We start from the raw sequence: 26,518 nt of genomic DNA, 5'->3' as shown, positions 1-26,518 counted from the left end.
ACTGGAAGATTACTAATTACAGGATTTGTTAGTCAGCATTACCAGACACTGTTTTAGTGTTGATTGTTTGTATAGGGAAGATTGGAACCGACCATTTAATAATTTTAATGGAATACAAGGTGATTTGAAAGAGCTGTCCTCAGCAGAATGGGCAAAAATCATTATGGTTGTCGCATACATCCAGAAAGTAGCAGCTTCAGTGGGATCAATGTGAAACCAATGAGAGAAAACAGCCCAGGACAAGTGAGACAAGCACCTGAAATCACGCATTGAATCTCCTGCCTCTACCCTTGACCATCCTGCTTAGAGGGCAGGGAGAAGACGGGACATTTGCAGCATCTAATATTGCAGCACAGAGCAAAAACGCTATTACACAGAAAGAAAAAGCCATCATTTGCAGTATCTCCTGTTCGTGTGCTACTGGTTAACACGTACATACGTTCCAGCAAAGGCTAGATAAAAAAGGAAACTGAACTTCATCATCCAGCTACAGCAGTTAAAGCCTGCTGCTTCCCTTGGCTTCCAGCAAGAACAAAGGCTCCCACACACACCTCACGCCTTCTGACTAAGAGGGACATGTCTTCTTTGGAATCTATAGATCTTCTTCCCTAATTAAGGAGGTGGATTACTGTTACATAATGTCGCTCCACGTGGGCAACAAGTAATCACCAGCCTTTGTCTCAGACCAGCAGGAGCATGAAGAATCGGATCAGAACACCACCTCCGAATAGCTAATGTAGCTGGGCAGCCACCACTGAGGTGTTATCTGGCTGTGGCATTTTCCCACTGCGGCAGGTAAAACTTAATCAGTAGAAGGTAAATTAATAATGAAACGATACTGTGAGTTTCACAAGGGTCAAGTTCTCGCTCACCTTCTTACTGCAGTGGAGCAGTTTCGGCTACTGTCTTGTAGGGTGCACTGGCTGCCGCGGATCCCAGTTATGACTCCTTCTGGAAAGGAAACATGAATTTAGGAGATCCGTCACTGATACACTAAACAGCGCATTATTAATGAAGTTATAATTTGGAATAATCTATTTTACTCCACTGACTGCAATGCTATCATAGCAATATTTACTTCAATAATTGGTGTAATGAGGAAGACACTGTCTTCACTGCAGTTGTCTTGTTTTATTGGTAGCAGTTTCCTGTATCAAAAGAATTCCACGTCTCAGTTACGTTTTGAAATTAACATTGATTTCTTCAAATTTTATAGCGTTTCCAAGCACACCTTTTTTTTTGTTGCATGCAACAGACACACACTCAAGGTGAGCCCAATTTCATTTGTTTTTATAAATAACACACATGACCTGGACGTCACGCTGTGTATTTCAGACACTGAATCCAAACGTGTGGCATCTGAAACCGGAGATAACTAAGGCTTCAACTACTGGATGAGAGTTCACTTAAATATTCTACTCTAGATTTCACTGCAAACTACTGGACTACAGACAACAGATACTGAGCTTAAGTCCCTTGTGGTGGGAGAGGTATCTGCACCTTTGTATTTTGGGGGGGAACACTGCAGAGCAGTGTTTTAGCAAAGAAGCCAGCAGAGTCCTCGGCTAACACAACCTCCTGGCAAGTTTAGTTTTCAAGAAACAAGCACCAAAAAAAATGATCTAGGAACGGGCTGGCCTTAAAGCATTAAAAACACCCTGAGAAAAACAAAGTTGTGTTTTGCTTTCTTATATACTGGGATGCTTCCCTGCTACACCGCGGTACAGGGCTCTGCAGGACATCCTCCTTCCTGCTTACCAGTAAAATATTGCTCAACCCTCCTCCGGTCAGCCCAACTTACCACACTGAAGTCAAAGCTGTTGCGAGCGAGACCTAGGGATTAATTCCAAGAATCCATCTGAGCTGAAATCCAACCCTGCTTGTTTTGTCCACTTAACTGTCTGAACACAAACAATTTTTTTTTAAGGAGTAAAACCCACGTCATTTACTCTCCACTGGGTTTTAGGCCACAGCTTGCCTTGCCCCTTTCACCTCTATCTTCTTCAGATTTCAGTAAATCAAAGGGTAAGGAATAAACAATCATTTTAAAATCAATATTTAATTTTATTTTTTAATGGTTTTTTTTTTTACAATAACAATTCTCACAAATACCATATTCCAAACGAGACTGTGAAATGCCAGGTACCCGCATAAATTTGAAGGTGAGGGCAAGAGAAAAAGCCTTACTATGAAACAGAAGAACCTGTGTGAGGTTAGGAGACAAAGAGACCGAAAAGAAGCATGGGGTGAAAGCATAAGGGGCAAAAGCGTATGGGGTTAAAGTGCATTCAGACAGAGAGCAAACGGTACCAGGTTTGCCATCAGCCTCTGAACAGCTCCAAGCCCATCACCATGGACCCATCCCTCCAGGATCAGCATGCCACTTGCTGATCTCACATTCCCCCTGCTCCGGCAAAGCTTTGCACAGCATCAGCCGCACACTGCCCCCAGGCAGCCCCCGGCCCCGTGGGGCTTTAGCTGCACCCGGGGAGAGCAGGTGGAGAGGAGCCTGCGCCCTCCTCCTGGCCCAAAATAGCAGATGCCAAAGCTGGGGCCTTGCTCATTGCGATCATTCCTGCTTAAGCAGCACAGGCCTGCCTGATCCCCGTTCTGAATTCGGTAATAAACCCAAAGGGACTGAAATTCAGGGGAATTTGTCAACCAAGTGAGGGCAGCCCTCCCAAAATACAGTACAGGAGATAAAGGAGCACGCACAGGACTGCAGAGTTGAAAAACAGCACCTGTGAAGTCCTGCAGGCAAGAAAAGCCACCAAGAACATGGGAGACGTCCTCAGCAGCAGCACTTTCTGGGACCCCCTTGCTCTGCCTCCAAGGAGGCATTCATTGCCATCACAAGGAGCTGCAGCTCAAGTTAATGAGCCTCCACAGAAAGGGGGTGCGATGAGCAGGCTGGAGGAATTTCAGCCCTCAGTAAGTCCATATGCTCTTCAGCCCTCTCCATACAGGATGGTGTGCCTTTTATAAGGGAAATAAATTAAGCTTACTTTCCCAATATCCTGCTAATTGCTAAAAGAAACGAACTTGCCTCCATAAATCACAGGCTGTACTGAGCCAGCCTTCAGCTGCAACCCTCACTCCACTGCCTCCCAGCTCTTCTAGCTATACGTGATTTCATACCATGAAAAAATAATTACGGCTTCTAAATTGCAAACAGATTTAAATAGCAAGCAGCTTGGCCCCGTGAAGTATGTGCAGTTGTTTAAGTGTCTCTGGTGTTCTGTAAGAGCTGATAAATGCCAAGCTGCTACAGGAATCAGCCACCACCCCCAAGCTGCAGGAGAGAGCTCAACACCTCATTCAAAGACAAGCCACCTAAAATCAAATCTACCTTTTGACTAAATGAAGCCTTGAAGCTGTAACTAAAGTGAAAACCTGACAGGACAACACACACATTCTTTATTTTCATTTGCACTGTTCTTCCTTTAACTTTCTCAACGCACCTGTCTTCTTGATGGCTCTTTCCTTCATTTTAAGAGCAACACAGGGACTTCTGGACTGCCAATTTTAAAATCAGTCACCATTTTAAGAGCCGTTCAGGTTTTCTGCAGGCATTACCATTTGAAGGCTATTCCAGAACCACAGCAGAAGCCTCTGCAAGCTGAAGGCAGAGCTGAAGCAGCTCCCCTGCAGCACGTGGGAATAACACCACCATGAACACCACCCTCCCTGTGACATACCTACATTTGACAAGGGTATTTAACACCTCATCATCCCAGACAGTCCATCTCTGCAGTACTGGTTCATGGCCTCTGCAAAGTTAAGTTGGGCAGGAGACGTGCCTGTACACAGGCCCTGTGCTAGAAGGCTACCTGTTAGGCTGCAATCAAACTCTGTGTGAGCCAGCACTGCTGCTTCCTGCTTGGGCTTCTCCCTGCTCCCCCCTCCTCCTGTTCGCAATCAACACCAGCTTCGCAGAGACCCCAGACCATGTCCCTTTAACATCTGTGGCACTTCTCCTGCACAGACTTTTGATCTGGCAGTTAGTACACGAGGAACAGTTTGCAGCAGAGGAAAAAACAACCCAACAACTTTCCAGACGAACACAATACCATCTTTGGCTTTCCGCAGAAATGAGCCTTTTGTTTATAGGCTTGCAGAATCTGACTCCAGGGGCTGGTCTGTTCTTGCTCAAAGAGGGAAAACAAGCCTGACCTCAGCGTGCTGGAATAAACTCTGCCCCCTCCTTCCTTCCACGCTTCTCCCAGTGCAAAGGTAAAGAACATGATATCCAGCAGCATGACCAAGCTCACTGAGCGGTGTGACCGCACACACTCTTGTTTACTGACATCAAAAACAAGACCCGGAGCCAAGGAGGTAAACTAACTGGACATGCTCCTGCTACCATTCATCAGGCACTTCCCAGCTGGCGAAAGGTCTTCAGTAAATCAGCTGGACTGCGGTACATTAAGTACAACGGTCACTATTTTGCACATACCTCTCTGTGCATAGATGGCCACACTCGGAGCAGACACTCCCCTATCTCCCACTTGTACTGTTTCCTACACAGTTGATAAGCGGGCTGCCATTTCCTCCAGGCGGATATTGCACGCCAGCACTTGCTGGCAACAAAACCTGAACAAAGATCCTAAGAGCTGTCATGCGAGACTCAGAGGGGCTCTACCATTCTCATTAGAAGCAGCTACTCGCTATGGGAACGTGTCACACCAACAGGTTTGGATAAAACCCCTTGCTGTACTTGGACCTTCTCAACCTACGCCCTGTTTACGATGTGGGCCAGAACCCCTTGCTCAAGCCTGCTCTGCAAACACACAACACAAGTACCAGCAGTTTAAGAGATACCTCGAAGTGGGTGTGGGCAGCAAGGAGGGGAATTCCTTTCCGAACTAACTGGAAGCAGCAACAGTTGGTAATGCAAAGCATCTCCCAGGGCCGGAGCCTGCAGCTGCCAACGTTCCCTCAAAGTCAGGGCAAGGCTCTAAGGAAGCCAGATCATCCATTCCAGCCCACCAAAAAACCCATGGTGCCAGGAACTCTGTGGGAGGCAGCCTCTGCAGAAGAGCCTTTCCACGAGGATCTTCCAGCTCACCGGCAGGAGGAACTTGCTATACTTCCCTCGGACACTTCAAGATCCGGCAGATCTCGTGGGCAGGCAGCCAATGCTATCAGCTATTCCAACTGCGATTAATAAAAAGTTCTATGAAAAGATCAGAGCGAGCTTAAGAACACAAGAGTCAAAGACTCATCCTTCTTAGTAAGTGACTGCCGATTGTGCTACTAGTCCTTAAGATTTTTAAAGAACGTTTCAATATGTAAAAAAGCACAAAAATCAAAGGCGCTGCATTCATACGGTGAACAAGACACCAACCCTACCACCTCTGCAAATGAAGGTTGATGTGCAATGTTCCTGACAAACTGACTTGGGGTTTTAAAGCAAGAACTAGAAAAAAACCAATGCATTTGCATAGGCTGTAAAGACTAACTCCAAGCTGCAGTCTGCTTATTTTGCTACCAAAGATTTTGAGTGCTGCAGAGCCATGCATTTTAAAAAACCCCAGAGCCAGTCAGCACACTGTTTGTGCAGAACAGCCTCTCTGCTAAGAGCAGCGTGGCACGGCCTGCTACAGGGAGCAGGGCTGGTGTGGAGCTCTGGCCTCCCTGGCCCAGGGGATGATGAAACCTTGTTCAGCACATGGAGTAACACAGAACAGCTCACAGAAAATGAAGCTGTCGAACAGCAAAAGGCTCCTTTTAAAATGCCTGATGGATCCCTAAGCAAGGAACTTGGGAACTGTTACATTCCGTACCACAGGGCTAAATTAAAGCATTACCAACAGATAACGAACTGACACAGAGATGCATCAGCACGAGACCATGATTCACAACAGTGCTGTAATTATGAGGAAACGACCTGCTGTGCAGCATGGCTCCTCTTCTCACTGAGGGCAAGCAGGGCGCAGTGCCACACCAGAAGTTCAGGTTCCCCCAGTGCCGACACGTTAGTGGAGTTGAAGGGAGAGAAATGGGTTACTGAAGGTGAAGTTGCTCAGATCACACTCAAAGTTAAATAACCTTAATGGAATAACTAACACCAGGTTTAATTCTCCTACTTAGCACTCTAATAATAGGCAAAAGATCTTGGTCCAGAGGTAGAATTTGTCAAGTCTCTAAAAATATATACCTCCAAATCGTTATCAAACAATTGCCTCTGGACAACCAATGCAAAATATCCACAGTAAAGGGAGAGCTTGTAAAGTTTAACTTTTCCCCATTAGTTCCTCCAAGGGATGAGCAGATTCTTTTTTTCCTTGTCCACAGAACTCCTGCCATTTTCCAGCACACAGCCCAGGATTTTTGCTAAGTAACAGCTGCCACAGCCAGTGCACATTTGCTTTTGGAAGCAAATCGCTAATTGTGAAGTTGCTAGGAAGTCTGTTCTGGCAACTTGCTCTGGAACATTTTTTAAGCCCTAAAAAGGGAAGACTTGGAGCAAAGGCAAGCAAAAAGGGCCCTCCCTATGTCCTGCAGTGCTTCACACCTCAAGGGATCTATGCCTCAAGCTCGAAAGCTGCAGAAACCACTTGACAAGACCCATTCTACTACACCTGTCACTTTTCAAGTCCCTCCAAAGGCAAAGTCTGACTGCAGCTGCTCCTGTGAAGCTCAGCTCCTTCGGGGTCTTCAAGCAGAGCACCAGGAAGCACTGCTGGCAGCTGTGCTGCAGGAGGACCCAGAGCAGCCCCGCACCCCAGCTTCACGCACAAAGGCATCTATGCATGAGCAGTTTCACAGGGGGTGCAACTCTAGACCACACAGCCCTGTAAAAGAGTAATTCATAACTGAAGCTGAAGTGTGAAATGCCTTAAACACTCATTGATCTAAGGAAAAGGCGCAGAGGTGAACAAGGATGGCTAGCACAGAGCAGTGTGGTACACAAGCATTTACCTACCCAGCCGTCTCACAGCAAGCGGAGCGGTCTGTTGAGCAGCCTGGGGTATTCAGAAGGACAGTTCCTACCCAATCATGCATTCCTACTCAGGCTTTGTTTTTCCTCTGAGCAAAAGAGGAAAAAGTTTAAAATAAACCTTGCAGACAGTGGCATTCCATTTGCAAGAGTTCATTCTTTAAAGAAATGGGACAAACTAATTCCTCAGTAAATATTTGGGGTTACAGCTCTACTTAGCAGTATCTTGTTAAACACTTCCAAGGTTTTAGAGAGCCAGTAATACACTCAGGACAGCAGTCCATGGAAATAACAGGACTTATTTCAGCAGTAACAAAGCTATTTTTAAAAATTTTACTTAAGGGATGCCAATTTCCTGAAGCTGTTTGGAAAATTAAATTTAAAAATGTACAAACACTAATGGAACAAAAATGTGCTATAGCAACAGCCTTCTTTTGCTAGGAGACACACTAGATATGTTTCTGGACTTTCCAATTTGCTTTGATCCAAAAAATCACCTTTTCCTCCTTTTAGAGGACAGATTTAAGAATAGCAACAACAAAAAAAACCTGTGTGTCTGCAGCAAAAAATGTTCATAAAGAAAGTTTATTCCTAAAAAAAAAAATCTTCCCATTTTAGCAAATGCCTCCAGCTGTTATAAACAGATCAAACCAGTGACAATACGCTTCTTTACTCTAGGGATGCTTAGGTTTAATATAATTAGATTAGCTCAATGCCTCTGCCAGGCAAGTAAGCAATACAAGGAGTTCTTTTATGTCACTGACAACCTCCTAAAAATTGGAGGAATTTTAGAATGTACACCAACTTAACAACTGCTTGAAACAGGAAGAGGAGGTGAAAGAGTATCCAGCTGAAGCAGTATGGGAGAATTCATTACACTGTAAATACCAGGGTGAAACACAGATGGGATGCTGAGGTTTATAATTCTTAAAGTGCCATTATAAAAGTGAGCAAGCATTTGCTTTTAAATATTATGACAAGCAGCTGAACGGCATAAAGTATAGCTATTTTCATAGGCTGCACCGACAACTCAGGAACTGTTCCAGTAAAACAAATACTAAACACCAACAGGCTGTTGACTTCAAATCACTAAAAACATACCACAAAAACCAGAATGACAAACTAGCATTGCTTCCAAGCTAGAAATAAAGCACTCCCCAGGGAGGGGATCCTTCCCCCTTTCCTACCAGACGGGTGAAGTTCACCTCATTCTGCCATGACAGAAAGCGAGATGGGAAAGAAAAATGTCTCAGGGAAGGATTCAGAAGCAAGGTTAATAGTTTTGTCTTAAATGTGGATTTTACTCCTGGGATAAGTTTTTATCTCAAAGCAGCTTTTGAGGTTATTTCAATGTGCTTTCATGTCATACAAATGCCCTATCTTCTAGGGGCTATCAAGCAATTTTATAGTCAATTAGTAAAAAACCTAAATGCCTTAATGAACCCTATGAAACAGGGCGCTCTTGATATATTACTGATTACTAGGCCAGGGCAACATCGTATCTGCAAGATCTAAGTCACCAATAAAGGTGCCTTCATGTAACTTTAGGCGCTGGGAAGTATTGACAGGATTAAAAACTGCTTCCTAAAAAACAGATAGGTGCTGTGAGAGTCCTGACCGGCAGCGGAGAACTGATTTTTCACCACACAGAGCTGAAGGCTCACAAATAGCTCCTGAAAACAGAAGCCAAACTCAGCAGCGACAGCGCGTTCACAGGCCCTGCTGCAGAAACAGCTTAAAAAGGAAAAAAAGCACACTGGGCTGGGGAGAGATGCATGCTTCCATACTTCCAATAAAAATCAGCCTCTTTAGTGAACAAAGATTTGCTTTTGAGATGGAGGCTGGCATAAACATTTCCTGTTTGGTGCCCTAAGGCAAAATATTACAATATAACAACCTACATTAGTTTTCCTTATTTTGTTTTTCTCCCCAGTCCCTTATGTTTTGAATTAAGTCTTCAGTTGACTCTGACTCACAAGAAAGCTCTATGCTGATCCCACGTACACCATTCCCCTCTTGGAGGAGACACCAAGTGCAAAAAGTAGGGCAAAATGACGCAAGCGGGACAGACGGGGCTATTTTTTAGGAAAGTGAGGCAAGAGGAAGTGCTGCTGTAACCCTGACAGTCTGGGGAAAGGACCGACAGTCACATGATGATATACAGCTCCTAATACATTTGCTAATGGGCGTGCCAGTCAATTACTCATTTCAAATTGTTTTAAGGACTTGTGCTCTCTCAGCGGTGTGGAGCCTAATGCCGTTTCTCAGATGAGGAGCAGCAGCACATGGCTGGCAGCTGATGCTGTGGGGCCCAGCGGCCAGGGACACACTGCCCTCTCTTGGAGACATCAGCCCCAGAGGGAAGGATGCTGAAGACCAACAACATGCTGTTGGCATCACCTAAAAACCAATTTCTGCCCAAGAGGCAAGTCAGAGGCAACAAGTAACTCTGCTAACACTCCCCTGCCCGATACATTGCTTTGAGGAAGGAAGGATGAACGCCTTTTGGAAGAGCTGCTCTTAAGGTAGGTCAGTTTTGACTAATAACCTTGAAGGTACCTTTGTATCATCCTATCAAAACTTCAGTCTTTTCACCTGGAATTGTATAGCAGATAATAATGCATGGCACAATTGAGTCTACCCCAGAGAATATTCTAAATACTCAGAGAATATTTAGAACCCCGGAGAACATCCAGAGAGCAGTAATACTGTGGTATGGAAACAGTCATTGCCTAAAAAGAATGTAATTCAGAAAACTATTCCAGCTTAAGAGCAACAGCTACATATTAGCTTTCCATGTGACCTCGGGGCAATTTTAGACATTTAACACCTTACCTTGGCCAAACCGTCCCCAAGTGGACACTAAGCACGTTGCTATTGCATTCACACTACTCACCTCGTAAGATATCCCTGGTTTGGGGAGTCAAGGATACAAAGATGGGGAAAATTAACAGAGGCAGGAGAGATCGGTTGGACCACTTTGCTGTGTACTGCTGCATAAACATACCTGGTCAGAGAGTGTTCACACTCGCTTCAGCACAAAGGCAGACACGCTCTTTGACTTGAAAAAAAGGACAGCTCTCCTAAAAAAGGAAATAGAGAGAGTTTTCAGCAATTAAAACATTCCTGCAGGGAATGCCTGCTACTCTGAACATCAAGCTTTGATCCAACCAGCTGAAGCACCTCACTTTTTTTTTTTTCTCTCCTTTTCTCCATTTAATGAAGGCAGACGTAGCAGCCATATGGCTGCAAAGACCCTTTTTACACTGACACATCCAGGCACTATTTTCTCCCTGCTTGAAACCAGGCTAGACTTGGCCATTACAGGACTATTTAATATCACACAATAAGTATGAGGGACACGTCATATGGATTCAATGATTAGCAGCTTTGCAGCTATGATGGGTCAGCCAGCTTTGAAGCTGAACTCCTGCCACAGAGGCAGAGCACCTGCCTGCGCTCAGTGCAATTTCATATCTGAGTCTGAAGATGGCTCCATCGGCACAAGAGATGCCATCGACTCATGCCTCCCCATGCACAAGAAAAAAAATAGCATTAGGCACACAAAGAATGAAGAAATATTCAGAATGCTTAGTCAGCCATCAATCACATGGTATTTGTCATACGCTGACAACGATGCTGTGAAGGCAAGGAAGCAGTCACATACATGCATTATATCTTTCTGAAGATGTAAGACTGCAATACAGAAGCTACAACAAAAGAAACTAGAGAAAAATAGCCTGAGCAACTCATGGAAGTCAAAGAGAAAAAGAATGACAAAGACAAATTTAACTAAAGGCAGGGAAGAGGAAGGTATAGCTGCAGCCTTTCATTTTTTGTTCCTCCCCACAATGATCAAATGAAAAAGCCCACACACTTAAATTAAGTACAAGTTACAGGGGAGCTGGAAATACAGTCATTCAGAATCACTATTTAGGTTAGGAAAATTGCTGCATTACATTTGTCAAGTGGCAGATAATGAAATCTGCACAAGGAAATGCAGAATTTGGACCCATCATGCAAGAACCAGATGGAAACCAAGGACATTGCAGGTATGGGCTTACCAAGCTGGACCTAGGGAGCTCTGGCCCCATAAACATCACCCAGCATCGCATCAGTGACGATACAGGGACACAGAAGTGACTGTGCAAAGGTCCCAACACTTTCCCCCCTAGGTCCTCACTGCAGCTACAGCCATAAAGCTACCCACACACACACAGCCCAACAAGTTTTACACCTCAACAGGTTTTTGGGGTTGTCTGGGGTTTTTTTGTGTATGTTTGTAGTCTGTCTTTTTTTAAACACAACAGAAAAACCAGAATCTGGGCCAGGCCTGTGCCCAGGACCCAGTTACAGAGCTGTGATTTACTAATAACCCTTTCTTCAGGAACCTTCATGCTGTTGAATTTATACCTTTGAAAACACCTCTAATAAAACCCTGGCTCCACCAACGTCAGGCAAGATTTGTCATTGACTTAAGGGTAAATATCCTAGTCACATTTATGTTTACATTGCATTGTGTCCAAAGCTCCAGATATGACCTTAGTATTTAATTCAGGATGACAGGCTGTCACCTCAGCACTTCTAACAGCCAGCCAACCCCTGCAAAGAGAAAGCTACCGAGACCCCTTCAAGGCCTGACCCTAGATGAAACCCCCTCTGGCTATGAGAAAAGAAACACCCAATCCACGCTACAACGTTTAATGGAAGAAAGCACACAGGGAGTAGAGAACATAAACGTTATTTTTGGTAAAGCTTTTGCAAGCTTAGGTTTCCTTTAAAGTATGATAAAAGCAATCAGGTAACTAGGCTGGTGCTGCAAGAGGCCACAGGGCAATAACGGAGCTGCTGCTGGTGCTCAGCCTGTTTTCATGGCAACAGCACTGAAACAGATGCTACAAGTTCTGCGAGGGCAAGAAGCTGCATAGCTTGTTTCTAGCGGGAAATGTTTAATGTCTAATCATTAACAGTAAAAAACACCCTAGATAAAAGTCAGCTAGTAATAGACTAAAGCAATGATGCATTTCAAGTCAGCAGAGTCATTACAGTCACCAGGAAGCGCAGGATGTTTGCTTGTTCCTGTTATGGCTCTACCGTGTTTCCCCTGCAGAGGGGACAGCTTCACAGGAAACAATATAAATTAGAATTAGAAATAGTCATCTATTTGTTCTTCAAACCCCTCCCATCCAAACAGCAAGAGCGTTCACTCCAGCACGCTGAAGGCAGCAAGATCAGACGTGCTCACACACATCAGGGTCTTCTAAGCTGCTGCTGCTGCTCAAGATGAGAAGCAGCAGTGGCAGCACTGTGAGCTTGCTTGCCACAAGGACTGCAGTTCCATAGCCTGAAAGGTGCAAACTTAAAATGTGTCAGCCTCATTGCTTGCCTGGTACTGCTGTGAGGGTGAACCAACGGCCATGTGCACTTGTAGGACCCTGTTCCGTGATAAAGCAGCACAGCTGGGAGTCCCGTAAGAGCCCAAGATACACACACAGGTGTATAAACCGCCTGCTGCCTGTGCAGCGCATCTACCCTGTGGAAGAGATGCCAGATGTCCCATGTCACACGCCTGGATGGTGCTGGGCAAGCTCTAGGCACAGTCACGGCATGGGTACCACACGGCCCAGTCGTGCATCAGCTCCAGTCTCCTACCTGCAGCTTCTGAGCATCATCAGCTGCTATGGCTCCAACCCAGCTGTCAGACAGACATGGGCACTGCTAAGATGACATGCAAAACGTCAGGTCCTCTTACCCCTCCAAGATATACACTGCATTAAGACACCCACTAGACTCACTCCAGTCCAGCCCACAAGGCATCAATATCTACCAGCCTGCATATTGGAACAGAGAGGCATTTGTTCCCTTTTGTATCAACCCTACTCTCTGGGCTAAAATCCAGAGACAACTGCTGAGAGCAAAACCCCTCAGCTGCTGAGCAGGCACAAGGTTCCCAGACCCTCTCTTCCACATGTCTCCATCCAGAAGAGGTGTCCACCTTGAGCCCCCCCCCCAAGAGAGCCTCTGAAGCTGCAGCTGTAAACAAGCACAGGAGAGGCTGCTCCAGCTGGAGCCCAATGATAGAACCCGTGAAATAAAACAGAACTAAGCCAGACTGTTTTAAGTTGATATAAATTGTTCTTTTTCTTAACTACCAGAGGTATGTAGACTCCATGGATAAGCATAGAGAAAGCCTGTAACAGAAGTGCCATCTGTATCACCCACATTAAACCTTTCCTCTTGTGTACCTTTATAGCTTCAACTCCTGCCAAAAAAAAAATTTGTTAATATAGTCCTAGTGTTCAAAGACAGGTTCTAAACAAATTTAAATGTAATAAAAATGGCCAAAAGACTATGAAAAAGGCAGCAGCACACCAACAACCCTATCTGTGTTTGCTTCCTGAAGCTAAAACATCACTCTGTCCATCACACCGTAACCCCAGGCCTCGCACCCAGCTGCAAGCACAGTGTGTGCTCTGCCAGAAGATGCCCCCGCAGAACCAAGCATCTCCCACTGGCCTCGAAGGACTCCCTGTCTTCCCACAAACGCAAGGACAAAAGCCGATATGACATGGCATGGCACCATCCCTGCCCAGCCGAGCCGCAGCAAAGGATGACACCACGGTAATGCTTTCAACATACAGCTTCACGCTCTGAAATACTAAGAAAAAATACTTAGGATTACTAAGACAGCACCACAAAACAAAACCTATCTTCATTGGGTTTTAAGAGCAGCTTTCTTCATCTCAACCCCTGTATTTACAGTAAAACTATTCACATAACGCTATGCTGTGCTTGAGAGCATCACAGAAATAAGCCATTTTTAGAAATCATATTTAGATAGGGGTATCTGAATAACACTTTGCCCTTCTTCAGTATCTTTTATCAAAAGCTTCTTAAGCAGCAATAGTTTGGTTCCCTACTAATCTGGCGCTGAGAAAAAAAATATCTCAACTGCCTCATTGTAATCATGTTGACGCTCCTAAAAATCTGCAATCAGAGACTTGGGAAGCTCTCAAAATCCGTTGTCCCAGAGACAGCAGATCACCACTGCTTTGCCTCTGTATGCACCAGGAACATCACCCCCTTCGCCCACAAGCCACAACCATACAGACAGCATCCCTGCGAGCCTGCTGAGCATGCTGCAAGTGGCTGTCCAGCCACGGGGAGTGACAAAGATCATCTGAACCTGCACCCTCCACCATGGACCAACTTTGGCAGGAGCTCAGAGTGAAGCGCCTTCCACCGCTGAAACACCGAGGATGGTCCACAGCACACAGAAGATGCCAGCAGGAGCCCACAGCATGCCAGGAGCCACGCTGACATGTGGCAATGTCATTTCAGCTCTCCTCTCAGCACCTCCGTACGGTTGCATGGTCATCCTCATTCAGACAGCTAATGAAGTCTGAATGGCACGAACAAACCTCCTAAGATGGGAGCAGCAGCCACTATTGGTAGAAAACCAAAAAAGCCTTCAAATGCTACAAAAAGCCCACTCCTAATGAGATCTGTTTCAGTATCAAATAAGCCAGGAAAGCAGACTAATAATATTTATAGAAATGGATTAGAGCTGAATCTTCTGTAAATCTGGTCATGCAAAGAAACAAGCAAATTCACATTCACAGAGAAGTCCTTGCCAGCTCTGGGTGCAAGGGTGAAAAGAGGTCACGAATTTATGAGCTCTCACTTATGAACGCATTCTTTTCTAGCACATTTATACAGCTCGCAAAACCTTGAAAAGAGCACTTAGCGACAAGTCTGCCAGCAAGCTCTCTGCTCACTGAATTCTTTATCATGCTCATTTCCTACAGTCTAACAGAAACGCACGCAGGCACTAGGGACAAGTATCAGATCATGTAACAGGTTCACCTGCTCCTTAACTTTCGACTCCAACAAGCAGTTCCACAACAACCCTTTAAATTAGGATGCTAATAAGGATAATGGTGTTATCCTGGAAGGAAGGTATAAGAAGCAAAAGCACTGTCCGCTTTCATCATCCTCTTTTTCTTAGACAAAATTAAACGCTGCTAAGTGAAAATATCTTTTTACTGTGATGATCTCACTTAAGCTTGGTCTACATAGCTATGTAGGCCCCAGGATAAAGTGCCTACTAACAAAAAGTTTTAAGAATGCCACAATTTATGAATGCCCAGTGCTCCCAGCACTTTTAAGAGGAAATGCTCCTCATCAGATGCAACCTGCAAGCAAGCTGAAGAACACTGAGCAGAAAAAATACAGATGATGTAGACAAAAGCCTCTCAAATACTGTTATAAGATTAAGTGGAAAGTGTCCAAGACCATCCTTCTTCCCACCCAGCCATTTTATTTTATTTTTAATCAGCATAAGGCTACAGGTTAAGCCAGCAGGCCCCTCGTTTCTTGGGTTTGAAGGACTGGGAATTTACAGTGCAATACCATTCACAGCAAGCAAGCAGCCAACAAGAGAAAGATGGAGAGAAATGCAGAGCCAACACAAAGCCCTTTCACAGTAATTAAAAAAAGTACTGTATTTGATTAACTTTTACCTTGTATGCACTTAAAAAATTCAAGTAGCATTTGGACAACTTCTCAAACAAAAGCCAGCCACATTGCTTTGCCTGGCAGTCCAAAACCTGATCATGGGCACTAGCACTCGGGTTAGCTCGATACAATCAGTCCCCGCAGGAATTGGAACCCGTAATTACAGCATATCACAGCAGCCTGCACATGGAAAATATGAAGGAGGAAGGCTTTATTTATGCAGGGGACAACAGTTTCAAGGATGACATGATTAAATCAAGGGAAAATGGTTAAGTGCAGAAAGCTAGCAGATTCAGGAAGCTCTTCAAAGAAAAACAGCTGCACCGGAGACTCCTTGCCTTCTCAAGCTGCAGGAAAAATGCCTGCGCATGGGAGAACTTTGAACCTGAAATGCCTCAGGAGCACCCACCATGATTCCCACAGCTCAAAATTCTGGAAGGCACTGAACATTATTACCTCCAGCAGTGGCAACCCTCCTGCCAGCCTGCAGCCCCACCCTTGGCTCCGGGGGCTAATGAATTTCCTACACCACTAGCAGTTAGCTTTGTTAAGCCTCAAACAAGATTTCCTGCCCCTCCAACCTTCCCCAAGTGCTCTTCCTGACCCTGGAGACATTCGCATCTTCCCCAGGCCAGCAGAACTTTCCTCGGAAAATTAGGGAGCAGCCCAGTTTTTAATCAGGGTGGTTTGCCTGCAGACAGATTGTATTTCACCTAGAGAGTAACAGCATACACAGTTACTAGCCAAACAACCTCTCCCAGCTGTTATTTACTGAAGAGAGTAGGAAGTGGTTACTCTCTCAAGCTACAGCTAAACCACAGCACCTTTTCAATTATTTTTTTTCTTAATGCAGTATAAGGGAGTGCAGTAACGGTGCACCAAAGAAATGCACACAATACATCTCCTCTGTTAGTTGACAACCCTCTTCTATTTCGGGAATGCTCATCTGCAGGTGGAATTGGATTTATATTCCCATGACTGACAACACAACTCACTCTACTCTGCTCCATCCTGGCCCATGGCAGCTGCTGCTATTTTGAGCACTATGCCTCTCCAGTGCTGCTGAACAGTATTATTCCAAAGGTGAGAACTATTTCCAGATAACACGAGAACAGCACTTTTCACACTTAAAAAAAACACCCCAAACCATGGATTTTTACAAAGTTTTGCAAGAACTCTCTCCAGCAAAGCCAGGGTCTACTTGCTTTAATGGGCTTTTCTTATATAAAACCCACGGAGTCACTGACACAATTAAAATGAAATTAAAGTCACTGCCCTGTAGCCCACTCGCTGCCCTGCTGGAATGGGCAAAATATTCTTACCTTGGCTATCACAAAGATATTCTTCACCAGCAAGCAGGAAAGCATCTATTCCCTCTATCCTGACAAGGACCTTGCCTTCTGGCAACAGATTGGCAACGTAGTCCTGCAGCAGTCACAGCTACGGCCAGTCTATGCTGGAATTGTCCCCAGAAATATCCATAAACCAAAAGAAGCAGAAAAATGTGATGCAATTGAGTCAATCTCATACGTACCCCTAACAAAAATGTTAAATCTAGAGCATATAATTTTAATTTTCACACAGAGGTACCACAAATACTTTTCACAAATATGCACCAGAAGAGCAGGTTGGTTTTAGACTACTTAAGCAATGTAAGAGTTAACTGCTCCTTAGGAGCCTCTAGAAAGTGTCAACCTAGATCCCAGGAAAGAAAAGCTGAGGGTGGGATAACAAGGCAAAGAACGTTAACCATCTAATTAGCAATCAGAGAAAGAAGATTTCTGTGATCTGTCAGAGGCACTGACTTCATTAAGCTTAATATTGACCCGTGCAAGCACTACAGTTCAGCTAGAGCTGCTCTCGGTCGCTCACCCCAAGGTCCCCAACACAGAGAGCCTCTAATTGCTACAGCCAGCTCTGTGAGATGAAGGGCTATGCCGGACCATCTACCAGAAGGTCTGAAATCAGAGCAGTTCAGCTTCTTCCCTGCCCAAGCTGAAAGGCTGCCCACCACGGCTCTCGTGATCCAGCTCCCACCACAATTAGCCACAAAAGCTGTATCAGGTCAGCAATTGTTTCAGCCTTCAGAAGCTCGTGTCTTCCACAATGCCTGTAATGAACAATGCCTGGACAAATTAAATTCTAGTCAAGTCGTCACCAGCTGCAGCTCATATGCACACGATTTTTTAACTAACATTCTGAAGCAAGCCCTTCCTTGTCCTCCATAAGCTGAATTGCTTGTGCCCCACAGGGCTGTTAGAAAATAATTACTTCTCTAAACCCACAGGCGACTCTTCCAAAGTAGGTGTGCCCCATGACTAGTATCTGGCAACCAACCAGTTCCATCTGCATTGGTATGCTGCGAGCACAGAGCTACTGCTGTCACTTCCAACAGCTCCTGTTAGATCTGTACTAACAAATGTGAAATCCTTTTTTTCACCCCAGTGTCCTACGTTAAAAATGCTGCCTGTATTTCTGTCGAAGTCTTTACAAAGCCTTTCTGCTATTTATCACAGGCACTAATAGATCAGTCTTCAACGCAAATGCCGTCAGCTCAACAAGTTTCTACAAGGGACCACAGCGCCATATATCTGAGTGCTGACAAATGAATTTGGCAGTGCACCCCTGCAGTGTAAATCAGCAGAAAACATGAGATTTTGTTGCCTTTTCCAGAAATATATTTGCAGCAAGCCCATTTAGAATGCAGGGTGGGATTTACGCTTTAAAGAATAGTCTGCAGACTCACCAACATGGAATTGGAGAAACCCACCCGTTGCTCCTGCAGCTCTTCCTGGGGACACGCTTTCTATAGTTCGCTTCCCACCACAACCAGCATTACGGCACCAGGAAACATGAATTCATTCAAATGAGCAGGGAACGCACAGTACAGCCTGAAGCGGCTCTTTCAGATTGATGCTGGAGCGCTAGGAGCCAAACTCAACTTAGTAAGAACAGGCTGCAGGAGAAACTTGAGAGACAAAAAGAGATCTGTGTTCACCTGAATGTTTCTTTGAATTATGAGTCTGAGTATGTTTGAATTATCACGCTGGTTCCCAAATGGCTGGCATACTGCATAGACCCACCCCAAATTAAACACACCTGATCCAAACTGACAGCACTTCCAAGTCTACTTGTGGACAAGATACCCATATTCTGAAAAACAAAGGGTACTGGAAACCATTTGTAGGCAAAGCAGCACGGGGTTTTAAATAGGAAGAGAAAGACATGATAAGAGGTTAGTTTATATCCAAGTAGTTTTACATTTCTCTTTGAGAGCTTTTCTTACACTCACAATCAACTGAGAATGATCTCCAGGTCCCATTAGTAACAAAAAAACCAGTGTATCAATGTGCTGACCAGGACCTAACTGCACCCGACTCAAGACAGCGACTAGAGCCCAAGGTGAAGGGTCCTCTTCATTTACACATTTCCCATGTTCCTTCTTTACCAACAAACACTCAAGAAACCAGCAAAATTAAGCTCAGCAATTCCCTGACCACATGGGAAAATACAGTTTAAAGACCATCAACACTTGCGGTTTAGTCTCTAAACTTCATTCCTTCTTCAGTCTTACAGGACACCAACCCACTCTCAACTGCTAGCTAATATTTCCTTGCTTCAGTACCTTCTTCTCATCCTTCCTTGCTTTTCAAAACGGATACCTTCCAAAACCTCATATAAAGAACGTGACTTACTGCATATTTATTTCCTCATTTCTCAGCTGCAGTTCCGGTACTTCAGCAGAAAACATGCTGGTACCAGGAGGCATGTTCTGCTTCCATTTACTAGCTTTAACAAGAACTTTGCAAAAAACTGATTTTATATCCTTCCAGATGATCATCACCACTTTTATTTCAAGATTTACCAGTCGGTATCTTACAAGGATGGAAGGCAATGGGTCAAGATCAACAGCATAATTCCATACACGATCCAATGACAGGAATGATGACAACATTTAACTGGGATTAGCTGCAATTAAACCTGCCTGACACCAGCATAACACAAGCTTTCTGACAGATGCCACCGCAGGCACTTATGATGCTTGTGGCTTCCAGGAAAAACAGTTTCCCAACACATTGCCCAAGACACAACGAGCATGATGCTCCTTGAAAACACCACCAGATCCTTTTGATCATTGGAAGTGCCTTACCTGGATCCACCTGCTTGGACACCCAGCACCACTGCAGACACACGCTTCAATCCCACACCAGCCAGAACAGTATCCACTGCTAAAATTACACTTAACGACACGATCCCAAAGTTAGAAGCAAAAAGGTCCTATTTCTCAGTCTGAACTAAGGAACTTTCTTCAAAAAAAAGAAAAGAAAAAGAGCCCCTCAGGCCTCTCCCCCGCCCGCCCCAGTAGAAAAATTGCATAGTAGCATTAAATTCACAACATTTGTGTTTGGGAATTCATAGCAAGTAACTGAAAAGAGAAGTTGTGATACGTCATGATTTATTGAGCATAAACACTGATCCTTTGCCAGCAAAAAAAAAAAAGTTACCCTTAGACTGGAGGAAATGAGAATAACCATGACTACAGCAGGAGTAACCTCCTAAAAGCAGTTTCTGCAGTATATCTACAGAGAAATTCTTCTGTAGTTTCAAACTGCAGCAGAAAAAAGTGAAGACAAGCTGCAAAGGGTTAAAATGCACAAGAAACATTTAGACCTCATGCATTTTTCTAGTAGCAGATGAGGCAGAAATGGACAAAAAGCCTTCAGGGCTGAAAAAACTCCAAACTATTCTATATATTTAAAAATAGATTTATTTTTTTCTGAAAGGGATAAGTTGGGGGGAAAAAAAAAAAAAGCTTTGGGAGAACATTAGCAGAACATCAGTCTCACTTGCTGGCTGCTCCCCAGAGCTATGAGAGGAGGCTGTTGTCTCCAGGCTGCCACCTGAGCAGGACCAGGGAGGTGTTGGGAGGAGGAACATCTTTCCACCACCCCAGGCCCACAGTCCTGAAGCTGGCTTCAGGCCAGATGAGACACTGCTACTCGTACGTTCACATTAGAAGTGAGATATTTTTAAAATTGTTCTCACACGGTCCGTTTTCTAGCTTTTTTCCCCACTTTCTGTAGAGTGAAAATAAAACAAAGCAGGAGTTACTGAGGTTTCTCAGCTTTTACAGCTTCTTAAAAGTCCATCAATAAAACATATCTTTAACTACAAATTCAGAAACATTTTCAGTTATACAGAACCAACCCAGGCTGGAGCACTTTAAAATTTTTCTTTTCCGTTAGAAGGAAGGGGGAAAAACATACAATAAATTACAAAAAAGCATAATCTTTAACTAAATTTCCTGTTTTGTGTCCCAGCATTAACAGTGTGCCCAAATTTCCTTTTTCTTTTTTTTTTTTCCTCTTAGCGTCACAGCCAATCCCTACCCACCCATTTAACAAAAAACTAATTCAAAACTACTGGAGATTTCAGGCATGTTCAAGTTTGAAATATAAGCCGAATCCATAATTCATTCCCAAGAAAAATCCAGCTCCTACATCCCTTAAAACAAAGATTAAACATACTTCAGCTGAAGAACCACTCCCCTCACGCAACCACCGCTTGTGCTGAACACCATCAGTATCGAGAATTAACTGTGGATCGCCACATTCAGCCTTTTCAAACAAATTTGTTGTCATGATCACTTTTAGTCAGTTTTTACATTCGTCGCTGTTCTGGTATTTTGGAGAAGCAGCCCCAGGAAGAACAAAAGCAGTACAACTGTGCAATACAAGGAATATTTTAAAGTGTTTATCGAAGTGATGGGTTCACTGGAGAGAAAATTTATGGATGAGAAATTTGAGACTGTTGTGAGCAACTTTCACTTTCAGAAAGAGTGTTTAAAATGAAAACGTGGTTGTGTTGCACAATGGTCTGTTTGTTCTGGTATTTTAATAAAGGGCCTTTTAGCAGAATGAAGCAGAAGCAAGAAGATGATAACAGGGGATGCTTATACGTGACAGGAGTAAAATCTGTGCGGCTGGAGCAAACGCCGAGGGATGGAGCGGAGTCATCTGAAGCAAACTGCCCATCACTTACACACAAGACCAGCAAAAGCAGATGCCTCTAGCTGGTACCCAAAAGCAAGGTCTGGCTCTTCCAGTTCTCTGTACTCTGTAAATTCCAGCAATTTATTTTTAAACACAAACTAAGTGGGTAAATCTAAGACAAATTAATGTTAAAAAAAAAAATAAATCTCCAGCTTTGCTGGTTTGTCCTTACTGCGACGGTGATCAGACCACACAGCCGGAGGGAACTGGATTTACATTTTCTTCTAGTTTTGTTCCCTTCCCAATTTCATTTCTTACGACAGTCTGCACATCAAGCTAGCACCCCCCAAGAGAGAAAGGTAACCTATCCCATTATCTGGCAACAGGTGAGAAGAACGAACAGACACACACCATCCAGAGAAGTCAGAGATGCTACAACTGAGAAATTCTGAAACTTGCTACACGCACAGGATGCCACTGAAAGATTTCTGGTCAGTGGCTAAACCAAGTAAGTAATTTGAGTGACATTTGAGGATTTATAGAGAGCTTTCCACCTCCAAGTTCAGCTGTTAGACCTTTGCATCTCAATTCTTTTGACTTCCCGTAATGATAGCGAAACCAATACTGGAACTACCAGCCCACCCAAGCAAGCCGGCGCCATAGCCACGGCCGGTACCCTACTTCAGACCATACCCACTACTAAGTTGGCAGAGATACAATGTTTTACAAAACCCTTTTTTTTCTTGCTCTACCCTCCCTCTGCAAGAACCCCCAAACAATTACAGACTTTTACCCTGTTTTTTTATGCAGCCATCATTTTTGGGTCATCCCACCATGTGCCTTTCTACAGCACAGCAGGATTGCCATCCCTCTTGCCAGCTTCGCTGCTACCCACAGCGTTTGGAAGAGCAGTCTGGAAACTCCTGCGAGTTCAGAGCTGTGTTGGGGTCTACAAACCTAAGACAACCGAACTATCCCATCTTTCCAACCCAAGCTAATCCTCACAGACGAAAGGGGAAGAAGCTGATTTTTTTAAGCAACAGCTGAAGTTCTGCCATTCACCAACTCCTCCCAAAGACGTCAAATAAACCTTCCCCCAGCCGCTGGCGAGTGGACAAGCGGCTACTTCGAGCCCTACACAAAACAGACCATTCTAAGGACATTAATTAGTTAGGCACTGGCACTCAGCCAGCCCCATGGCTCCGCAGACTAACTGCTGCACTAACAGGACAACTTCTGGCAGGGAGAGCCATGATTGCCCATCACCGACAGCAACAACTTCTACTGCCTTACTTGCACGTAAGGAAGTGGAGAGTGGCAGTTACCAGCAACAAAAATCAGCACTTTCCGAAGGACAAAGTGTCTAGTTCCTCTGGAGCCAACTCCAGGGACAAGCAGGACTGCAGGTCCAGGTGCCAGGCACTCGCCTCGTTACACTAACTAACTTCAGGGCATAACAACCTCCCAGTGCACGAGGTAGGGCAGAGCAGTTATCTCCATTTCACAGATAAGGAAATAAAGCAGGAAGGCAGAAGTTGGGCCAGCCACAGGGGAAGTGTGATGAGCAGAGGACAAACCTATGTCTCCCGAGTCACATGCTCCTCTCCCGTCCACTGAATTATTCTTCTTGCCTGTTTGAACCAAGAGAAGCCAGTCTCCTGGTGTGTCGCCATTCCCCCTACCTTCAAAGAGGGATAATGCCTCCCTAAGATAGCTCTCAATGTCAAAAAACATTAATTACATTAAGTAACACCAGTTAAATACTATATCCGAAAATAAGACAGATACAGAAGAAAAACTGGTAGGTATGTTGAAATGTGCCTTCTGTGTAAATCATTAAAATCCACAACAATACTCCAGCCACACAAAAGAGCTATTCCCATTTGTTTCACAGCTACAGATGGCAGAAGAAAACCTCTCAGACAATAAACTCTGTTTAAACATATTGATCCAGCTTTTTTGGTGCTTTTTCCCCCATACTGGCTATAACCAGAATATGATAAATGGTGCTACGTAGTCACAGAGCTCCTGTGCATTTGCACTACGATCATGCAGCTGACTTGGAACCCCAAACCATCAGCGATCAGCTCATCTGCCTGCACGCAACATGATGTCCCACACCACAGAAAGACAAAGACATGCAAAACCTCCAAAGGATGAAGGTCTGACTTCAGCGCTACCTGCCTGAGAAGCAAGTAGTCTCTGAAAAGCAGTGTGTTAAGACAACCAAGCAATTACCTAAAAGGCCTCAAGTTTACTTACAAACTCAGGCTAAATATCAAGTTACTGACTTCTGTGGTCTACCACAAGCTAGCTTTTCTCCTGGTAGCGATCACTGCAGTTGTACTTGTCCGGGTCAGTTTTCCAAGAAGCCCACAGCTATAAACAAACCTGAAGGTTGACACTTTTCTCCAAAAAAACAAAACCCACCCAAACCCACAAAATACAATTCAGCACCTTAAAAGCCACAATAACTTCTTGCCTCACTTACACGCTGTAACAAAGAACGTATCTTAGAGCAGAATGCAGCTCTATCACAGTCCATTTGGCTTTTATTTAAGGCCACACCTGACGGTGATGGCCCAGTAAAGAAGAAAGTCCCAATCACCTGCTCCGGCACTATTGAAGAAAACGAGCTGCAGAGAGCAGGTACCCAGCTCCCGAACCAGGCACCACGACACCTTCCAGCCCCTGCTTACCTACACAGCGCACGCTTCCCTTCCTCAGCCTCCTAAAGGACACCCACCAGTATCTGGCTTTGCATTCCACACCTCTACGTGGAAACAAGAAGAAGGAGACACGTTTCTCTCTTTGTCTGTGGCACCCACTTACCTCCTTTACTTCGCTCTACCTCAATAACATGGAAAATCCAGATACTGCAGCTACCCCTCCTTTATATAACCCATGCACTACAATTCACTAATGCCTCCAGAGTACTGCCCAGAACGGGCAGGCTACCATTACTATCCTTCACCATCCGTCAACTCCTCCAGCTATTTTCCCCTTCTTTCCGCAACCTCTCTATACCAACCCAGCATTAACTCACGCACAGAAAAAAACAAGCGGATTGGGTGATATTGGACCTTCTGACAAGCCTCCTGACCTCATTTTATACCCTGAAAGAGGGTCTAGACCCGTTCCCCATTAAGTCACCCAACAGCCAAAGCAAGCTGGCGCTGAACTGTCTCTCTCATCAGTAATGACTGCCCCTCTCACCTCATCCACCCAGAAGCCCGAGATGCTCCTCACCATCCCAGCGGCAGCCACACACCCCACCGCGCCCCACCTCCGTCACCACAGCCCCTTCTACCCATCACCCCACTGCTGCAGCTCACCCAAAGACCTCAGGGCCCCCCATCGCAGCACAGCCCCTCTCTGCGCCCACCCCCAACCCCCCCCATACCACCTCCCCACACTGATCCTCACACGGGAATTATACCCCCCAGCCCACCCATGTCTGACCCCCACCAGACACACTCTCAGCTGCTCACCCCTATCCTTCACCCCTCTACCACAAGCTCCAGCACCCCCAGGGCCCCTTAACCCCCAGCCCAGCCCACCCCCCTGCCTACAGCCTCCCCCTCTGACCTGTCCAGGGGCTCCCCTTCACCCCAGGACACCCACACCCTGATGACCCCGGCACTCCAGCCCAGATCACCCCTCACCCCCCCCCTCCGGGTTTCCCAGCACCCCAAGCCCTCCCCCTGCGGGGCCAGCACCCTCCCTGGCCCGCCGGACCCCCCACCTGCCCAGGGACCCCTCGGGGCCAGCCCCAAATCCTCAAGGCTCCAGCACACCCCCAACCCCCCCACCCTAGCACCTCCGACCCCAGCCCCCCTGTAGCCCCCTGCCCTGCCCAGCCCCCCGGCTCCACCTACAGCCCCAAGACCCCCCCCAGCCCCTCAGGACCCTCACCCCAAGCCCCATCGCCCCCCCAAGCCCCCCCGCCCCTCTCGCCCTGCCCGGGGCTCCCTCAGCACCCCCACCGAGCCGCCCCAGCCGCCCCTGGCCCAGCCCCGCCAGCCCCCCCAGGCCCCGCCGCCCGGGCCGCAGCGGGCCGCGAGGGGCCCCGGGCAGGGCCGGACCGGACCCGGCCGGGGGCTCCAGCAGGCCGGGGCCTGCGCCGGCCGTACCCTCCCGCTCGCCGACGGCCGCTCCCCGCCCCAGTCCCCGCGGCGCAGGCGGCTCCTCACCGGTCTCGGCGGGGCCGGGGCACCGAGGGGCGGAGGAGCGGAGCCACCGCCTCAGACACCAGCGCCGCCGCGCAACGCACCCTGCTGCCCAGCCCGGCCAGGCGCGGGCAGGGCTAGCCCCGCCCCGCCGCCTGACTGGCAGCGCCGCCCGCCAATGGGCGCTGGCGCTGCGGGGCGCGAGGGGCGCGGCCCGGCGGGGAGGCGAGACTAGGAGCAGTCGCCAGGTTTGGTTGCGACGGCGGCGCGGAGGGAGGGCGGTGAAGGGGCGGGCCCGGCTGGCGAGCGGCGGGGAGAGCAGCCATTCAGAGAGCGGGGCGGGGAAAGAGGCGGCCGTATGTAAATATAGTATTAATATTCATAAAGGCTCGCCCCTGGGAGGGGGCGCGCTGCGGCGGCACGTGGCGCCCGGGGCGCGAGGCACCGGGACCCGCTGCAGCCCCGGGGCATCGAGACGGCTCCAAACACCTGAATCCCTCCAGATCCCCCTTGATCCTGCCCAGATCCCCCGGATCCCCCCAGATCCCCCTGCTCCCCCACAGCCCCCCGGGATCCCCCAGATTCTCCCAGATCCCCCCAACCCTCTTGATGCCCTGAGATGTCCCTGATCCCCCCAGATCCCCATGACCCTCTTGATCCCCCAGATCCCTCTGACCCTCCAGTTGCACCCTGGGGCTGCCTGGCTGTGCCCCCCACGAGATCCCAGGGCAGTGGGAGAGACCCTGGATCCCCCCAATCCCCCTGGGGCTGCCTGGCCATGCCCCCCATGAGACCCTAGAGCAGTGGGACAGGCCCGGGATCCCCCCGACCCCCCAGGTCCCCCCCAGGGCCACCTGGCTCTGGCCCTACGGCACCCTGCGGCACCCCCAAACCTC

The 26,518-nt window shown here is 46.6% G+C and overlaps 1 protein-coding gene across 12 annotated transcripts in view; it reads right to left on the bottom strand.

The window, feature by feature from the left end:
* GNG7 (G protein subunit gamma 7) overlaps positions 1 to 25,787 on the bottom strand; it is a 79,280-nt gene extending 53,493 nt beyond the window's left edge. Inside the window, exons 1-4 of one of the 12 annotated variants that reach the window (XM_055707736.1) lie at positions 25,647 to 25,742; positions 24,153 to 24,226; positions 9,951 to 10,026; positions 873 to 951 (exon numbers count right to left, since the gene is read on the bottom strand). The gene's annotated coding sequence lies outside the window, so the exon portion shown is untranslated. Of the gene's footprint in view, positions 1 to 872; positions 952 to 9,950; positions 10,027 to 24,152; positions 24,227 to 25,586 lie in introns of all 12 variants that reach the window. The other 11 variants (XM_055707740.1, XM_055707735.1, XM_055707742.1 and 8 more) reach the window with 11 other exon arrangements.
* Positions 25,788 to 26,518: the final 731 nt, after the last annotated feature.

Source organism: Falco cherrug, chromosome 4, assembly GCF_023634085.1.
Source record: "Falco cherrug isolate bFalChe1 chromosome 4, bFalChe1.pri, whole genome shotgun sequence".
In the NCBI taxonomy this organism is placed as follows: Eukaryota; Metazoa; Chordata; class Aves; order Falconiformes; family Falconidae; genus Falco; species Falco cherrug.
This window is presented reverse-complemented; position numbering and strand designations above follow the sequence as displayed.